Raw genomic sequence first — 16439 nt, 5'->3', positions numbered from 1 at the left:
CTACTGTCTTCTTCATCAAACACGCAAGTCTCCTTCCATGGCAAGCTCATGTAGGGTTTCACCGTTGTCAATGGCTACCTCCCATCCTCGCAGTGAAAGCTAATGCACGCACTCTGTCACAGTACTGCCAATCACCGGTTTGGTTCCCTCCCCTACCGGAATAGAATCCCTCTTTTGCGTCTGTCACTAACGCCCAGTAGGTTACAGGTTTGAAGCACGTCACAGTCATTCAATCATTGAATCCTACTCAGAATACCACAGACAAGGTTTAGACCTTCCGGATTCTCTTGAATGCTGCCATCAGGTCCTGCCTATACCACGAAGATTCCGATTAAAGAACCCAAAAGATAACTACTCAATCTAAGATAGAACAGAGGTGGTTGTCAGGCACGTGTTCATAGTTGAGAATGATGATGATTGTCACGGATCATCACATTCATCCGGATTAAGAACAAGTGTTATCTTAGAATGGAAGCAAGCATGATTGAATAAGAAACAGTAGTAATTGCATTAATCCATCAAGACACAGCAGAGCTCCTCACCCCCAACCATGGGGTTTAGAGGCTCATACTGTGGAAAGAAACGTTTACAAAATGTTATGGGGTCATAAGGTGCGGATACAATGTCAAAAGATCCTATAAGTAGTAAACTAGTGTCCTAAGGTTTACAGAAATGAGTAAATGACAGAAAAATCCACTTCCGGGCCCACTTGGTGTGTGCTTGGGCTGAGCAATGAGGAAATTTCGTGTAGAGACCTTTTCTGGAGTTAAACGCCAGCTTTCATGCCAGTTTGGGCGTTTAACTCCAAATTTTATGCCAGTTCCGGCGTTTAACGCTGGAATTTCTGTAGGTGACTTTGAGCGCCGGTTTGGGCCATCAAATCTTGGGCAAAGTATGGACTATTATATATTGCTGGAAAGCCCAGGATGTCTACTTTCCAATGCCGTTGAGAGCGCGCCAATTGGGCTTCTGTAGCTCCAGAAAATCCACTTCGAGTGCAGGGAGGTCAGAATCCAACAGCATCTGCAGTCCTTTTCAGTCTCCGGATCAGATTTTTGCTCAGGACCCTCAATTTCAGTCAGAAAATACCTGAAATCACAGAAAAACACACAAACTCATAGTAAAGTCCAGAAAAGTGAATTTTAATTAAAAACTAATAAAAATGTACTAAAAACTAACTAAAAGATACCAAAAACATACTAAAAATAATGCCAAAAAGCGTACAAATTATCCGCTCATCACAACACCAAACTTAAATTGTTGCTTGTCCCCAAGCAAATGAAAATCAAAATAGGATAAAAAGAAGAGAATATACTATAGACTCCAAAATATCAAAGAAACATAGCTCCAATTAGATGAGCGGGACTAGTAGCTTTTTGCCTCCGAACAGTTTTGGCATCTCACTCTATCCTTTGAAGTTCAGAATGATTGGCATCTATAAGAACTCAGAACTCAGATAGTGTTATTGATTCTCCTAGTTAAGTATATTGATTCTTGAACATAGCCTGTGTATGAGTCTTGGCTGTGGCCCAAAGCACTCTGTCTTCCAGTATTACCACCGGATACATACATGCCACAGACACATAATTGGGTGAACCTTTTTAGATTGTGACTCAGCTTTGCTAAAGTCCCCAATTGGAGGTGTCCAGGGTTCTTAAGCACACTCTTTTGCCTTGGATCACAACTTTATTTCCTTCTCTCTCTTTTTTTTTCTTTTTTTTTTCGAAATTTTTTTTTTGAAATTTTTTTTTCACTGCTTTTTCTTGCTTCAAGAATCAATTTGATGATTTTTCAGATCCTCAATAACAGTTCTCCTTCTCCTCATTCTTTCAAGAACCAACAATTTTAACATTCTTAAAAACAACAAATTCAAAAGACATATGCACTGTTCAAGCATTCATTCAGAAAACAAAAAGTATTGTCACCACATCAAACTAATTCAACTAGTTTCAGAGATAAATTTCGAAATCCTGTACTTCTTGTTCTTTTGTGATTAAAGCATTTTTCTTTTAAGAGAGGTGATGGATTCATAGGACATTCATAGCTTTAAGGCATAAACTTTATCAATTTTATTAATTATGAACTAAGAACAAGACTCAAATATAAATATAAGATGAAACAAAAAAAAACGCAAATATAGGCTCCTAATGATAGAGGTTTTCACAGAGTTAGAACTCAACAACCTTGATTTTGAGAAGTGGATGCTCCCTCAGCTTGAGAGGAGAGCTTTTGGCGTTTCATCTCTTGAATTTCACGCCCCTGCTTCTCTTGTTCCTTCAGCAATTTGCAGAGCATGCAGTTCTGATTCTGCTGTTCTTCCTTCAGTTGCTCCATAGTCTCTTGCAACTTGTTAATAGATGCTTCTAGGTTGGACCAGTAGTCAATTCTTGGGAATTCAGGGAGGAATTCCTGCGCCCTCCTCTTGATGGAGTTGTCTTGCACTTGTCCTTCCATTGACTTCTTAGTGATTGGGTGTTCAATGGGTATAAACTCATCCACTCCCATCTTCACCCCAGCCTCTTTACAGAGCAAGGAAATCAAGCTTGGATAAGCCAATTTGGCTTCAGTGGAATTCTTATTTGCAATTGTGTAGATCTCACAAGCAATCACATGATGCACCTCCACTTCTTTTCCAAGCATAATGCAATGAATCATCACTGCTCTCTTGATGGTGACCTCAGAACGGTTGCTAGTGGGCAATATGGAACGCCCAATAGAGTCTAGCCAACCTCTTGCAATTGGTTTGAGGTCTCCCCTCTTGAGTTGGTTTGGGACACCCTTAGAATTGGTTATCCACTTAGTTCCAGGGAGGCATATGTCCTCTAGAACTTGATCCAACCCCTTATCTACTCTCACCATCCTCCTATTAAAGGAATCAGGATCATCTTGCAGTTGAGGCAACTTGAAGATTTCTCTTATCTTGTCCAGATGGAAGTATATAACTTTCCCTCTGACCATGGTTCTATAGGTATGGTAAGCGGTTCCAGTCATTCTCTGCTTATCTGTTAGCCACAGATTTGAGTAGAATTCCTGAACCATGTTCCTTCCAACCTTTGTTTCAGGATTGGTTAGAACTTCCCATCCTCTATTTCGAATTTGCTCTTGGATCCCGGATATTCATCTTCTTTCAGATCAAATTTAACTTCCGGGATCACTGACCTCAGACCCATTATTTTATGATAATGGTCTTCATGTTCTTTAGTTAAGAACTTCTCTTCATTCCAAAGATTCTTTGGATTATTCTCTTTCTTGCCTCTTAAATTGGTTTGTTTTCCCTTGGGAGCCATGATATTGATGAATCTTGGCTTAGTGATCACGGAAAAGCACACCAAACTTAGAGGTTTGCTTGTCCTCAAGCAAAAGAGAAGAGAGAAGAGAGGGGGAGGAAGAGAAAATTCGAATGGTGTGGATGGAAGAGGGGAACAAACGTGTATTTATAAGGTGGGGAGGGGAGTTTTCGAAAAGAGAGAGAGAGATTTGAAAAGATATGGACAGAAATTGAGAAAAGGGTGAGTTTTTGAAGAAGATTTGGGATTAATTTGAAATAGATTTGAAGAATGGTTTTGATTTGTGAAGATTTGAAAGTGAATGATGAAGGGTTGAAGTGCATTTATGTAGAAGAGTATGGTTAAAAAGAGGAAAGTTTGAAAAAAATTGAGTTGAAAACAAAAATGTGGTCCCCCCACCTTTCTGGCGTTAAACACCCAGAATGGCACCCATTCTGGCGTTTAACGCCCATTTGCTACCCTTTTTGGGCGTTTAACGCCCAGCCAGGTGCCCTGGCTGGCGTTAAACGCCAGAAATCCTTTGTCACTGGGCGTTTTTACAAAACGCCCAAAATGGCACCATTCCTGGCGTTTAACGCCCAAAATGCCCCTTACTGGCGTTTTTTCGCCAGTAAGCTCATTTTCTCTGTTTTTTGAGCTGAATCCTTCTGTAACTCTGTGAATTCCTTCATTTTTGATACTTGCCTCTGTAAGAACTAATCATACAACTTTCTAATGACTGGGTTGCCTCCCAGCAAGCGCTTCTTTACTGTCTTTAGCTGGACTTTCACTGAGAATCACTCAAGTCTCAGTTTTGAGCATTCCTGCTCACAATTTCCTTCAAGATAGTGCTTGATTCTCTGTCCATTAACAATGAACTTCTTGTCAGAATCAATATCTTGAAGCTCAACATATCCATATGGTGATACTCCTGTAATCACATACGGACCCCTCCACCGGGACTTGAGTTTTCCTGGAAACAGTTTGAGCCTGGAGTTGAAGAGCAGAACTTTTTGTCCTGGCTCAAAGACTCTGGTTGACAATCTCTTGTCATGCCACTTCTTTGCCTTTTCCTTATAAATTTTTGCATTTTCAAAGGCATTGAGTCTGAACTCCTCTAGCTCATTTAGCTGGAGCAGTCTTTTCTCACCAGCTAACTGTGCATCCATGTTTAGGAATCTGGTTGCCCAGTAGGCTTTATGTTCCAGTTCCACAGGCAAATGACAGGCCTTCCCATACACCAGTTGGTATGGAGAGGTGCCTATAGGAATCTTGAATGCTGTTCTGTATGCCCACAGAGCATCATCCAAGCTCTTTGCCCAATCCTTTCTTCGGGCTATCACAGTCCGTTCTAGGATTCTTTTTAGCTCTCTGTTAGAGACTTCAGCTTGCCCATTTGTCTGTGGATGATACGGAGTTGCCACTTTATGGCTGATTCCATATCTAACCATAGCAGAGTATAGCTGTTTATTGCAGAAATGAGTGCCCCCATCACTGATTAGCACTCTGGGGACGCCAAACCTGCTGAAAATGTTTTTCTGGAGGAATTTCAGCACGGTCTTGGTATCATTAGTGGGTGTAGCAATTGCTTCTACCCACTTAGATACATAGTCCACTGCCACCAGAATGTAAGTGTTTGAGTATGATGGTGGGAATGGTCCCATGAAATCAATTCCCCATACATCAAACAATTCTATCTCTAATATTCCTTATTGAGGCATGGCATATCCGTGAGGCAGGTTACCAGCTCTTTGGCAACTGTCACAGTTACGCACAAACTCTCGGGAATCTTTATAGAGAGTAGGCCAGTAGAAGCCGCACTGGAGAACTTTAGTGGCTGTTCGCTCACTTCCAAAATGTCCTCCATACTGTGATCCATGGCAGTGCCATAGGATCCTTCGTGCTTCTTCTCTGGGTACACACCTGCGGATCACTCCGTCAGCACATCTCTTAAAGAGATATGGTTCATCCCAAAGGTAGTACTTGGCATCTGAAATTAATTTCTTTCTTTGCACACTGCTGTACTCCTTGGGTATGAACCTTACAGCTTTATAATTTGCAATGTCTGCAAACCATGGAGCTTCCTGGATGGCAAAGAGTTGCTCATCTGGGAAAGTCTCAGAGATCTCAGTAGAAGGGAGGGACGCCCCAGCTACTGGTTCTATCCGGGACAGATGATCCGCCACTTGGTTCTCTGTCCCTTTTCTGTCTCTTATTTCTATATCAAACTCTTGCAGAAGCAACACCCATCTTATAAGTCTGGGTTTTGAATCCTGCTTTGTGAGTAAGTATTTAAGAGCAGCATGGTCAGTGTACACAATCACCTTTGATCCCACTAGGTAGGATCTAAACTTGTCAATGGCATAAACCACTGCAAGTAACTCTTTCTCTGTGGTTGTGTAATTCTTCTGTGCATCATTTAGAACACGGCTAGCATAATAAATGACATGCAGAAGTTTGTTATGCCTCTGTCCCAACACTGCACCAATGGCATGATCACTGGCATCACACATTAATTCAAATGGTAATGCCCAATCTGGTGCAGAGATGACTGGTGCTGTGACCAGCTTAGCTTTCAGGGTTTCAAATGCCTGCAAACACTGTATGTCAAATACAAATGGCGTGTCAGCAGCTAGCAGGTTACTCAAAGGTTTAGCAATTTTCGAAAAATCCTTGATAAACCTTCTATAGAATCCTGCATGCCCAAGAAAGCTTCTGATTGCCTTAGCATTGGCAGGTGGTGGCAATTTTTCAATTACCTCTACCTTTGCCTTATCCACCTCTATCCCCCTGCTTGAAATTTTGTGCCCAAGGACAATTCCTTCAGTCACCATAAAGTGACATTTCTCCCAGTTTAAAACTAGGTTAGTCTCTTGGCATCTTTTCAGGACAAGTGATAGATGGTTAAGACAGGAGCTAAATGAGTCTCCATATACTGAAAAGTCATCCATGAAGACTTCCAGAAATTTCTCTACCATATCTGAGAAGATAGAGAGCATGCACCTTTGAAAGGTTGCAGGTGCATTGCACAGACCAAAAGGTATTCTCCTATAGGCAAACACGCCAGAAGGGCATGTAAATGCTGTTTTCTCTTGGTCTTGAGGATCTACTGCAATTTGGTTGTAGCCTGAGTAGCCATCCAAAAAGCAGTAGTAGTCATGACCAGCTAGTCTTTCTAGCATTTGGTCTATGAATGGTAAAGGAAAATGATCCTTTCTGGTGGCTGTATTGAGTCTTCTGTAGTCAATACACATGCACCACCCTGTGACTGTCCTTGTAGGAACCAGTTCATTTTTTTCATTATGAACCACTGTCATGCCTCCCTTTTTGGGAACAACTTGGACAGGGCTCACCCAGGGGCTATCAGAAATAGGATAAATAATCCCAGCCTCCAGTAATTTAGTGACCTCTTTCTGCACCACCTCCTTCATGGCAGGATTTAGCCTCCTCTGTGGTTGAACCACTGGTTTGGCATTATCCTCCAACAGGATCTTGTGCATGCATCTAGCTGGGCTAATGCCCTTAAGATCACTTATGGACCACCCAAGAGCTGTCTTATGTGTCCTTAGCACTTTAACCAGTGCTTCCTCTTCCTGTGGATTTAAAGCAGAGCTTATAATCACTGGAAAAGTGTCACCCTCTCCTAGAAATGCATATTTCAGGGATGGTGGTAGTGGTTTGAGTTCAGGCTTGGGAGGTTTTTCCTCCTTCTGAGGAATTTTCGAAAATTCCTTTGCCTCCTCTGGCTTTTCCTGATCAGTTTGAGTATCCTTGAAGATGTCCTCAAGCTCTGATTCTAGGCTTTCAGCCATATTGATCTCTTCTACCAGAGAGTCAATAATGTCAGCGTCCATGCAGTCCTCTGATGTGTCTGGATGCTGCATAGCTTTTACAGCATTCAACTTGAACTCATCCTCATTGACTCTCAAGGTTACTTCCCCCTTTTGTACATCAATGAGAGTTCGTCCAGTTGCTAGGAAAGGTCTTCCTAGAATGAGAGTTGCACTTTTGTGCTCCTCCATTTCCAGCACCACAAAGTCAGTTGGAAAGGCAAATGGCCCAACCTTGACAATCATGTCCTCTATTATGCCTGATGGGTGTTTAATGGAGCCATCAGCAAGTTGGAGGCATATCCTGGTTGGTTTGACTTCTCCAATCAACCCAAGCTTTCTGATAGTGGATGCAGGTATTAGATTGATGCTTGCTCCAAGATCACATAAAGCTATCTTGGTGCAAGTGCCTTCTAATGTGCATGGTATCAGAAAGCTTCCAGGATCTTGAAGCTTTTCTGGTAAGCTTTTAGAATGACTGCACTGCATTCTTCAGTGAGAAACACTTTTTCAGTTTCTCTCCAGTCCTTCTTATGACTTAAGATCTCTTTCATGAACTTAGCATAAGAAGGTATTTGCTCAAGTGCCTCTGCAAAAGGAATCTTTATTTCAAGAGTCCTTAAATAATCTGCAAAGCGGGCAAATTGCTTATCCTGTTCCGCTTTGCGGAGTTTCTGAGGATAAGGCATCTTGGCTTGATATTCTTCAACCTTAGATGCTGCAGGTTATTCCGTACAGAAGTGGTTGAAGAAGCCTTGTTAGGGGGATTACTGTCAGCACTCTCAGGTGTCTGATTTTCCTTGGCGTTTGGACGCCAGGAATGGGTGGAAAATGGGCGTTTAACGCCAACTTTTCCCCTTTTCTGGCGTTTGAACGCCAGAACTGGGCAAGGAATGGGCGTTTAACGCCAGTTTTCCTTCCCTTTTGGCGTTTGAACGCCAATATTCCTCTCTGGGCTCTTACTGTCCTCAGAGGGATTTTTAACAGTGGTTTGACTGTCCTCTGTCAATTGTTCCTTGTTTGGCTTTTGCTCTTTGAGCAGTGTTATTCAAGGTCTTTCCACTCCTCAATTGAACTGCTTGACACTCCTCAGTTATCTGTTTAGATATTTGCTGTTTTGCTTGATTCAACTGTAGTTCTATGCTTTATTAGCAACTTTAGTTTCATGGAGCATCTCTTTAAATTCTGCTAACTGTTCTGTCATCAGGAGTAGTTGTTGATTAAGCTCCATTATCTGTTCTTGAGGATTAGAGTCAGTGACTATTGTCATGACTTCCTCTTCTGAAGAGAACTCATTGCTAGAGTACAAATATTGGTTTCTAGCAACAGTGTCTATAAGCTCTTGAGCTTCTTCAATTGTCTTCCTCATGTGTATAGATCCACCAGCTGAGTGGTCTAAAGACATCTGAGCTTTTTCTGTAAGCCCATAGTAGAAAATGTCTAACTGTACCCACTCTGAAAACATTTCAGAGGGACATTTTCTTAGCATACCTCTATACCTCTCCCAGGCACTATAAAGGGATTCATTATCCTCTTGTTTAAAGCCTTGGATGTCCAGCCTTAGCTGTGTCATCCTTTTTGGAGGGTAAAAATGATTCAGGAATTGTCTGATAACTGTTTCCATGTCTTTATGCTTGTTGTAGGTTGGTTATTTAACCACCTTTTAGCTTGATCTTTTACAGCAAATGGAAACAGTAATAGTCTGTAGACATCCTGATCTACCTCTTTATCATGTACTGTGTCAGCAATTTGTAAGAACTGTGCCAGAAACTCAGTAGGTTCTTCCTGTGGAAGACCGGAATACTGGCAATTTTGCTGCACTATGATAATGAGTTGAGGATTTAGCTCAAAGCTGCTTGCTTTGATGGGAGGTATACAGATGCTACTCCCATATGCAGCTGTAATGGGGTTAGCATAAGACCCCAGAGTCCTCTTGGACTGATTAATTCCACTTAAGTCCATAATGGACAAAAGGGAAATGAGAATGATTGCAAAGAGATAAATTTTGTTTTTTTTTTTTTTTGAAATAACCGAAAAAAAAAAGAAAATTAAAATAAAATAAAATAAGACAAAAGGAAAATAAAATAAAATTCAAAAATTTAGAAATAAAATAAGATCAAAGCAAATTGAGAACTGAATCAATTAGTAAAGAAAAAGATTTTGAAAACAGCAATTAAGAAGATATGATTGAAAAATTTTTATGAAAAAGATTTGTTTTTTAAAAAGAGGAAAGAGAAAAACACAAAAAGACACCAAACTTAAAATTTTTAGAAAATCAAACACACAATTTTCGAAAATTTTAAAAGAGAAAAACACAAAGAGGACACCAAACTTAGAATTTTTATGAATCAAAAAGGGACTAAGAACATGCAAAAACGAAAATTTAAAAGAAAAACAAAAGCATGCAATTGACACCAAACTTAGAATATGAACTAGACTCAACTAAAAGACTCTAAACCAACAAAAATAAAATAGTCCTAATCTAAGCAACAAGATAAGCCGTCAGTTGTCCAAACTCGAACAATCCCCGGCAACGGCGCCAAAAACTTGGTGCACGAAATTGCAATAACACTTTTGCAACCCCGCACAACTAACCAGCAAGTGCACTGGGTCGTCCAAGTAATACCTTGCGTGAGCAAGGGTCGATCCCACGGAGATTGTCGGCTTGAAGCAAGCTATGGTTATCTTGTAAATCTTAGTCAGGATATCAGAAATTATCAGGATTGATTGTAAAAAGCAAAAGAACATGAAATGGTTACTTGTATTGCAGTAATAGAGAATAGGTTGAGGTTTGGAGATGCTCCATCTTCTGAATCTCTGCTTTCCTACTGTCTTCTTCATCAAACACGCAAGTCTCCTTCCATGGCAAGCTCATGTAGGGTTTCACCGTTGTCAATGGCTACCTCCTTCCTCGCAGTGAAAGCTAATGCACGCACTCTGTCACAGTACTGCCAATCACCGGTTTGGTTCCCTCCCCTACGGAATAGAATCCCTCTTTTGCGTCTGTCACTAACGCCCAGTAGGTTACAGGTTTGAAGCACGTCACAGTCATTCAATCATTGAATCCTACTCAGAATACCACAGACAAGGTTTAGACCTTCCGGATTCTCTTGAATGCTGCCATCAGGTCCTGCCTATACCACGAAGATTCCGATTAAAGAACCCAAAAGATAACTACTCAATCTAAGATAGAACAGAGGTGGTTGTCAGGCACGTGTTCATAGTTGAGAATGATGATGATTGTCACGGATCATCACATTCATCCGGATTAAGAACAAGTGTTATCTTAGAATGGAAGCAAGCATGATTGAATAAGAAACAGTAGTAATTGCATTAATCCATCAAGACACAGCAGAGCTCCTCACCCCCAACCATGGGGTTTAGAGGCTCATACTGTGGAAAGAAATGTTTACAAAATGTTATGGGGTCATAAGGTGCGGATACAATGTCAAAAGATCCTATAAGTAGTAAACTAGTGTCCTAAGGTTTACAGAAATGAGTAAATGACAGAAAAATCCACTTCCGGGCCCACTTGGTGTGTGCTTGGGCTGAGCAATGAGGAAATTTCGTGTAGAGACCTTTTCTGGAGTTAAACGCCAGCTTTCATGCCAGTTTGGGCGTTTAACTCCAAATTTTATGCCAGTTCCGGCGTTTAACGCTGGAATTTCTGTAGGTGACTTTGAGCGCCGGTTTGGGCCATCAAATCTTGGGCAAAGTATGGACTATTATATATTGCTGGAAAGCCCAGGATGTCTACTTTCCAATGCCATTGAGAGCGCGCCAATTGGGCTTCTGTAGCTCCAGAAAATCCACTTCGAGTGCAGGGAGGTCAGAATCCAACAGCATCTGCAGTCCTTTTCAGTCTCCGGATCAGATTTTTGCTCAGGACCCTCAATTTCAGTCAGAAAATACCTGAAATCATAGAAAAACACACAAACTCATAGTAAAGTCCAGAAAAGTGAATTTTAATTAAAAACTAATAAAAATGTACTAAAAACTAACTAAAAGATACCAAAAACATACTAAAAACAATGCCAAAAAGCGTACAAATTATCCGCTCATCAGGAATCTAAGAGATATGCGCCCGGTCTAAAGTAGAACGGAAGTGGTTGTCAGTCACGCGCGTTCATAGGTGAGAATGATGATGAGTGTCACGGATCATCACATTCATCAAGTTGAAGTGCAACGTATATCTTGGAATAAGAATAAAAGAGAATTGAATAAAAAGTAATAGTAATTGTATTGAAACTTGAGGTACAGCAGAGCTCCACACCCTTAATCTATGGTGTGCAGAAACTCCACCGTTGAAAATACATAAGTGAAAGGTTCAGGCATGGCCGAATGGCCAGCCCCCATGATCTGAGAACTAAATGTCCCAAGATGTTCCTTAGATCTAAAGTGATCAAAAGATGTCTAATACAATAGTAAATTATCCTATTTATACTAGACTAGCTACTAGGGTTTACATGAGTAAGTAATTGATGCATAAATCCACTTCCGGGGCCCACTTGGTGTATGCTTGGGCTGAGCTTGATCTATCCACGAGCTGAGGCTTTTCTTGGAGTTGAACTCCAAGTTATAACGTGTTTTGGGCGTTCAACTCCGGATCATGACGTGTTTCTGGCGTTTAACTCCAGACAGCAGCATGTACTTGGCGTTCAATACCAATTTACGTCGTCAATTTCCGAATAAAGTATGAACTATTATATATTTCTGGAAAGCTCTGGATGTCTACTTTCCAACACCGTTGAGAGCGCGCCATTTGGAGTTTTGTAGCTCCAGAAAATCCATTTCGAGTGCAGGGAGGTCAGATTCCAACAGCATCAGCAGTCCTTTTGTCAGCCTTTTTCAGAGTTTTGCTCAAGTCCCTCAATTTCAGCCAGAAATTACCTGAAATTACAGAAAAACACACAAACTCATAGTAAAGTCCAGAAATGTGAATTTAACATAAAAACTAATGAAAACATCCCTAAAAGTAGCTTGAACTTACTAAAAACTACCTAAAAACAATGCCAAAAAGCGTATAAATTATCCGCTCATCACAACACCAAACTTAAATTGTTGCTTGTCCCCAAGCAACTGAAAATCAATTAGGATAAAAAGAAGAGAATATACTATAAATTCAAAAATATCAATGAATATTAATTATAATTAGATGAACGGGACTTGTAGCTTTTTGCTTCTAAACAGTTTTGGCATCTCACTTTTTCCTTTGAAGTTTTGAATGATTGGCTTCTCTAGGAACTTTAGAATTTCGGATAGTGTTATTGACTTTCCTAGTTAAGCATGTTGATTCTGGAACACAGCTACTTATGACTCTTGGCTGTGGCCCTAAGCACTTTGTTTTCCAGTATTACCACCGGATACATAAATGCCACAGACACATGACTGGGTGAACCTTTTCAGATTGTGACTCAGCTTTGCTAGAGTCCCCAGTTAGTGGTGTCCAGAGCTCTTAAGCACACTCTTTTTGCTTTGGATCACAACTTTAACCACTCAGTCTCAAGCTTTACACTTGGACCTTCATGACACAAGCACATGGTTAGGGACAGCTTGATTTAGCCGCTTAGGCCTTGGATTTTATTTCCTTGGGCCCTCCTATCCATTGATGCTCAAAGCCTTGGATCCTTTTTACCCTTGCCTTTTGGTTTTAAGGGCTATTGGCTTTTTCTGCTTGCTTTTTCTTTTTCTTTCTAATATTTTTTTTCGCCATTTTTTTCGCAAGCCTTTGCTTTTTCACTGCTTTTTCTTGCTTCAAGAATCAATTTCATGATTTTTCATATCATCAATAACATTTCTCTTTGTTCATCATTCTTTCAAGAGCCAACAGTTTTAACATTCATAAACAACAAGATCAAAAATTATGCACTGTTCAAGCATTCATTCAGAAAACACAAGTATTGTCACCACATCAATATAATTAAATTAATTTCAAGGATAAATTCGAAATTCATGTACTTCTTGTTCTTTTGAATTAAAATATTTTTTCATTTAAGAGATGTGAAGGATTCATGGAATTATTCATAACTTTAAGACATAGTTACTAACTACTAATGATCATGAAGTAGAGACACAAAACATAGATAAACACAGCATAAAAACCGAAAAGCAGAAAGAAATAAGAACAAGGAATGAATCCACATGAGTGAGGGTGGCGCCTTCTTGAAGGTCCAATGGTGCTTTTTGAGCTCCTTTATGTCTCTTCCTTGCTTCTGTTGCATGATTCCTAGTAATTTTGGTGTTCCTATCCTTAGTTGCTCCCAATAATTGTGTAGAGGACAATTTATCCCCTGAGGTATCTCAGGGATCTCTTGATTTGCAGTCAAATGTTCTACCACTGAGCTATAAACCCTTTACATGAGTCTTTCCATCTCCCATGACTCAGAAGTGGAAGCTTTTGTCTTCCCTTTTTTCTCTTCTTCTTTTTTTTTTTTTTTTGAGGTTTCTCTAGCCTTAGGTGCCATCAATGGTTATGGAAAAATAAAAAGCTATGCTTTTACCACACCAAACTTAGAAAATTGCTCGCCCTCGAGCAAGAGAAGAAAGAAAAGATGAAGAATAAGAAGAAGATATGGAGAAGATGGAGGGATATGTGTATTCGGCTATATGGGTAGGATTGGGTGGGAAAGAGATTTTGAATGTTGAAGGTAGGTGGGGTGTTTGGGGAAGAGTGGATGGATGTGAGTGGTGAATGGAAAACAGAAGGGATGACCATGAATGGAGAGAGAGAGGGCGAGGTAGGTGGGGATCCTGTGAGGTCCACAGATCCTGAGGTGTCAAGGAATTCCATCCCTGCACCATATAGGCATGTAAAATTCCTTTGCACACCATTCTGGCATTTAAACGCCGAGTGGTGCACATTATGGGCGTTCAACGCCCATATGTAACATGTTTCTGGCGTTGAACGCCAATTTCATGCTTGTTACTGGCGTTCAGCACCAGCTTTTCTTCTAGGCACATTCCTGGCGTTCAAACGCCAGAATGTTGCTTGTTTCTGGCGTTCAGTGCCAGATTCATGCTCTGTTCTGGCGTTGAACGCCAGCCAGATGCTCCTTACTGGCGTTGAACGCCAGCCTGTGCTTCCTCCAGGGTGTGATTTTTCTTCTGCTGTTTTTGATTCTATTTTTAATTTTTTATATTTTTTTCGTGACTCCACATGATCATGTACCTAATAAAACATAAAATAACAATAAAATAAAATAAAATAAAAATTAGATAAATAAAATTGGGTTGCCTCCCAACAAGTGCTTCTTTAATGTCAATAGCTTGACAGTGGCTCTCATGGAGCCACAAGGTGATCAGGTCAATGTTGTATAGTCCCAACACCAAACTTAGAGTTTGGATATGGGGTCTTAACACCAAACTTAGAGTTTGGTTGTGGCCTCCCAACACCAAACTTAGAGTTTGACTGTGGGGGCTCTTCTTGACTCTGAACTGAGAGAAGCTCTTCATGCTTACTCTCTTTTGTCACAGAGGGATGGCCATGTGCCTTAAACACAAGGTAGTCTCCATTCAATTGAAGGACTAATTCACCTCTGTTGACATCTATCACAGCTCCTGCTGTGGCTAGGAAAGGTCTTCCAAGGATGATGCATTCATCCTCTTCCTTCCTAGTGTCTAAGATTATGAAATCAGCAGGGATGTAAAGGCCTTCAACCTTTACTAACACGTCCTCCACTATTCCATAAGCTTGTCTCAATGACTTGTCTGCCAATTGTAATGAGAACAAGGCAGGTTGTACCTTAATGATCCCCAGCTTCTCCATTACAGAGAGTGGCATAAGATTTATCCCTGACCCCAGATCACATAGAGCTTTTTCAAAGGTCATGGTGCCTATGGTACAAGGTATTAAGAACTTGCCAGGATCTTGTCTCTTTTGAGGTAAAATTTTCTGAATCCAGGTGTCAAGTTCACCAATGAGCAAGGGAGGTTCACTTTCCCCAGTCTCATTACCAAACAACTTGGCATTCAGCTTCATGATAGCTCCTAAATATTGAACAACTTGCTCTCTAGTCACATCTTCATCCTCTTCAGAGGAAGAATAGTCTTTAGAGCTCATGAATGGCAGAAGGAGATTTAATGGAATCTCTATGGTCTCTATATGAGCCTCAGATTCCTTTGGATCCTTAATAGGAAACTCCTTCTTGCTTGAGGGACGTCCTAGGAGGTCTTCCTCACTAGGATTTTCGTCCTCCTCCTCCCTTGTGCATTCGGCCATGTTGATTACATCAATGGCCTTGCACTCTCCTTTTGGATTCTCTTCTGTATTGCTTGGGAGAATACTGGGAGGAGTTTCAATGACTTTCTTACTCAACTGGCCCACTTGTGCCTCCAGATTTCTAATGGAGGATCTTGTTTCACTCATGAAACTGAAAGTGGCCTTTGACAGATCAGAGACTAGATTGGCTAAATTAGAAGTGTTTTGTTCAGAATTCTCTGTCTGTTGCTGAGAAGATGATGGGAAAGGCTTGCTATTGCTCAGCCTATTGCGTCCACCATTGTTAAAGCCTTGTTGAGGCTTTTTGTTGATCCTTCCATGAGAAATTTGGATGATTTCTCCATGATGAGTTATAGGTGTCTCCATAAGGTTCACCTATGTAATTAACCTCTGCCATGGCAGGGTTCTCAAGATCATAAGCTTCTTCAGAAGCTGCCTCTTTAGTACTGTTGGATGCATGTTGCCATCCATTCAAATTTTGAGAGATCATGTTGACCTGTTGAGTCAACACTTTGTTCTGAGCCAATATGGCATTCAGAGCATCAATTTCAAGAACTCCTTTCTTCTGAGGTATCCCATTATTCACGGAATTCCTCTCAGAAGTGTACATGAATTGGTTGTTTGCAACCATGTCAATGAGTTCTTGAGCCTCTTCAGGCGTTTTCTTTAGGTGAATGGATCCACCTGCAGAATGGTCCAATGACATTTTCGAAAATTCAGATAGACCATAATAGAATATATCTAATATGGTCCATTCTGAAAACATGTCAGATGGACATCTTTTGGTCAGCTGCTTGTATCTTTCCCAAGCTTTATAGAGGGATTCACCATCTTTTTGTTTGAAAGTTTAAACATCCACTCTCAGCTTGCTCAGCTTTTGAGGAGGAAAGAATTTATCCAGGAAGGCAGTGACCAGTTTATCCCAGGAGTCCAGGCTATCCTTGGGTTGTGAATCCAACCATATTCTAGCTCTGTCTCTTACAGCAAAAGGAAAAAGCATGAGTCTGTAGACTTCAGGATCAACTCAATTCATCTTTACAGTCTCACAGATCTACAAGAACTCAGTTAAAAACTGATAAGGATCTTCAGATGGAAGTCCATAAAACTTGCAGTTTTGTTGCATTA

The 16439-nt window shown here is 40.7% G+C and overlaps 1 non-coding gene across 1 annotated transcript; it reads left to right on the top strand.

Annotated features, from left to right (window-relative positions):
- The first annotated feature begins 16078 nt into the window (after window positions 1-16078).
- LOC130959050 (small nucleolar RNA R71) lies at window positions 16079-16182 on the top strand. The gene has a single exon (XR_009078146.1). It is a non-coding gene; the product is annotated as a small nucleolar RNA R71 (small nucleolar RNA).
- The last annotated feature ends 257 nt before the right edge of the window (window positions 16183-16439 follow it).

Source organism: Arachis stenosperma, chromosome 10, assembly GCF_014773155.1.
Source record: "Arachis stenosperma cultivar V10309 chromosome 10, arast.V10309.gnm1.PFL2, whole genome shotgun sequence".
Lineage (NCBI taxonomy): Eukaryota > Viridiplantae > Streptophyta > Magnoliopsida > Fabales > Fabaceae > Arachis > Arachis stenosperma.
Note: the sequence above shows the minus strand (reverse complement) of the source record. Positions and strands in the feature narration are given on the sequence as shown.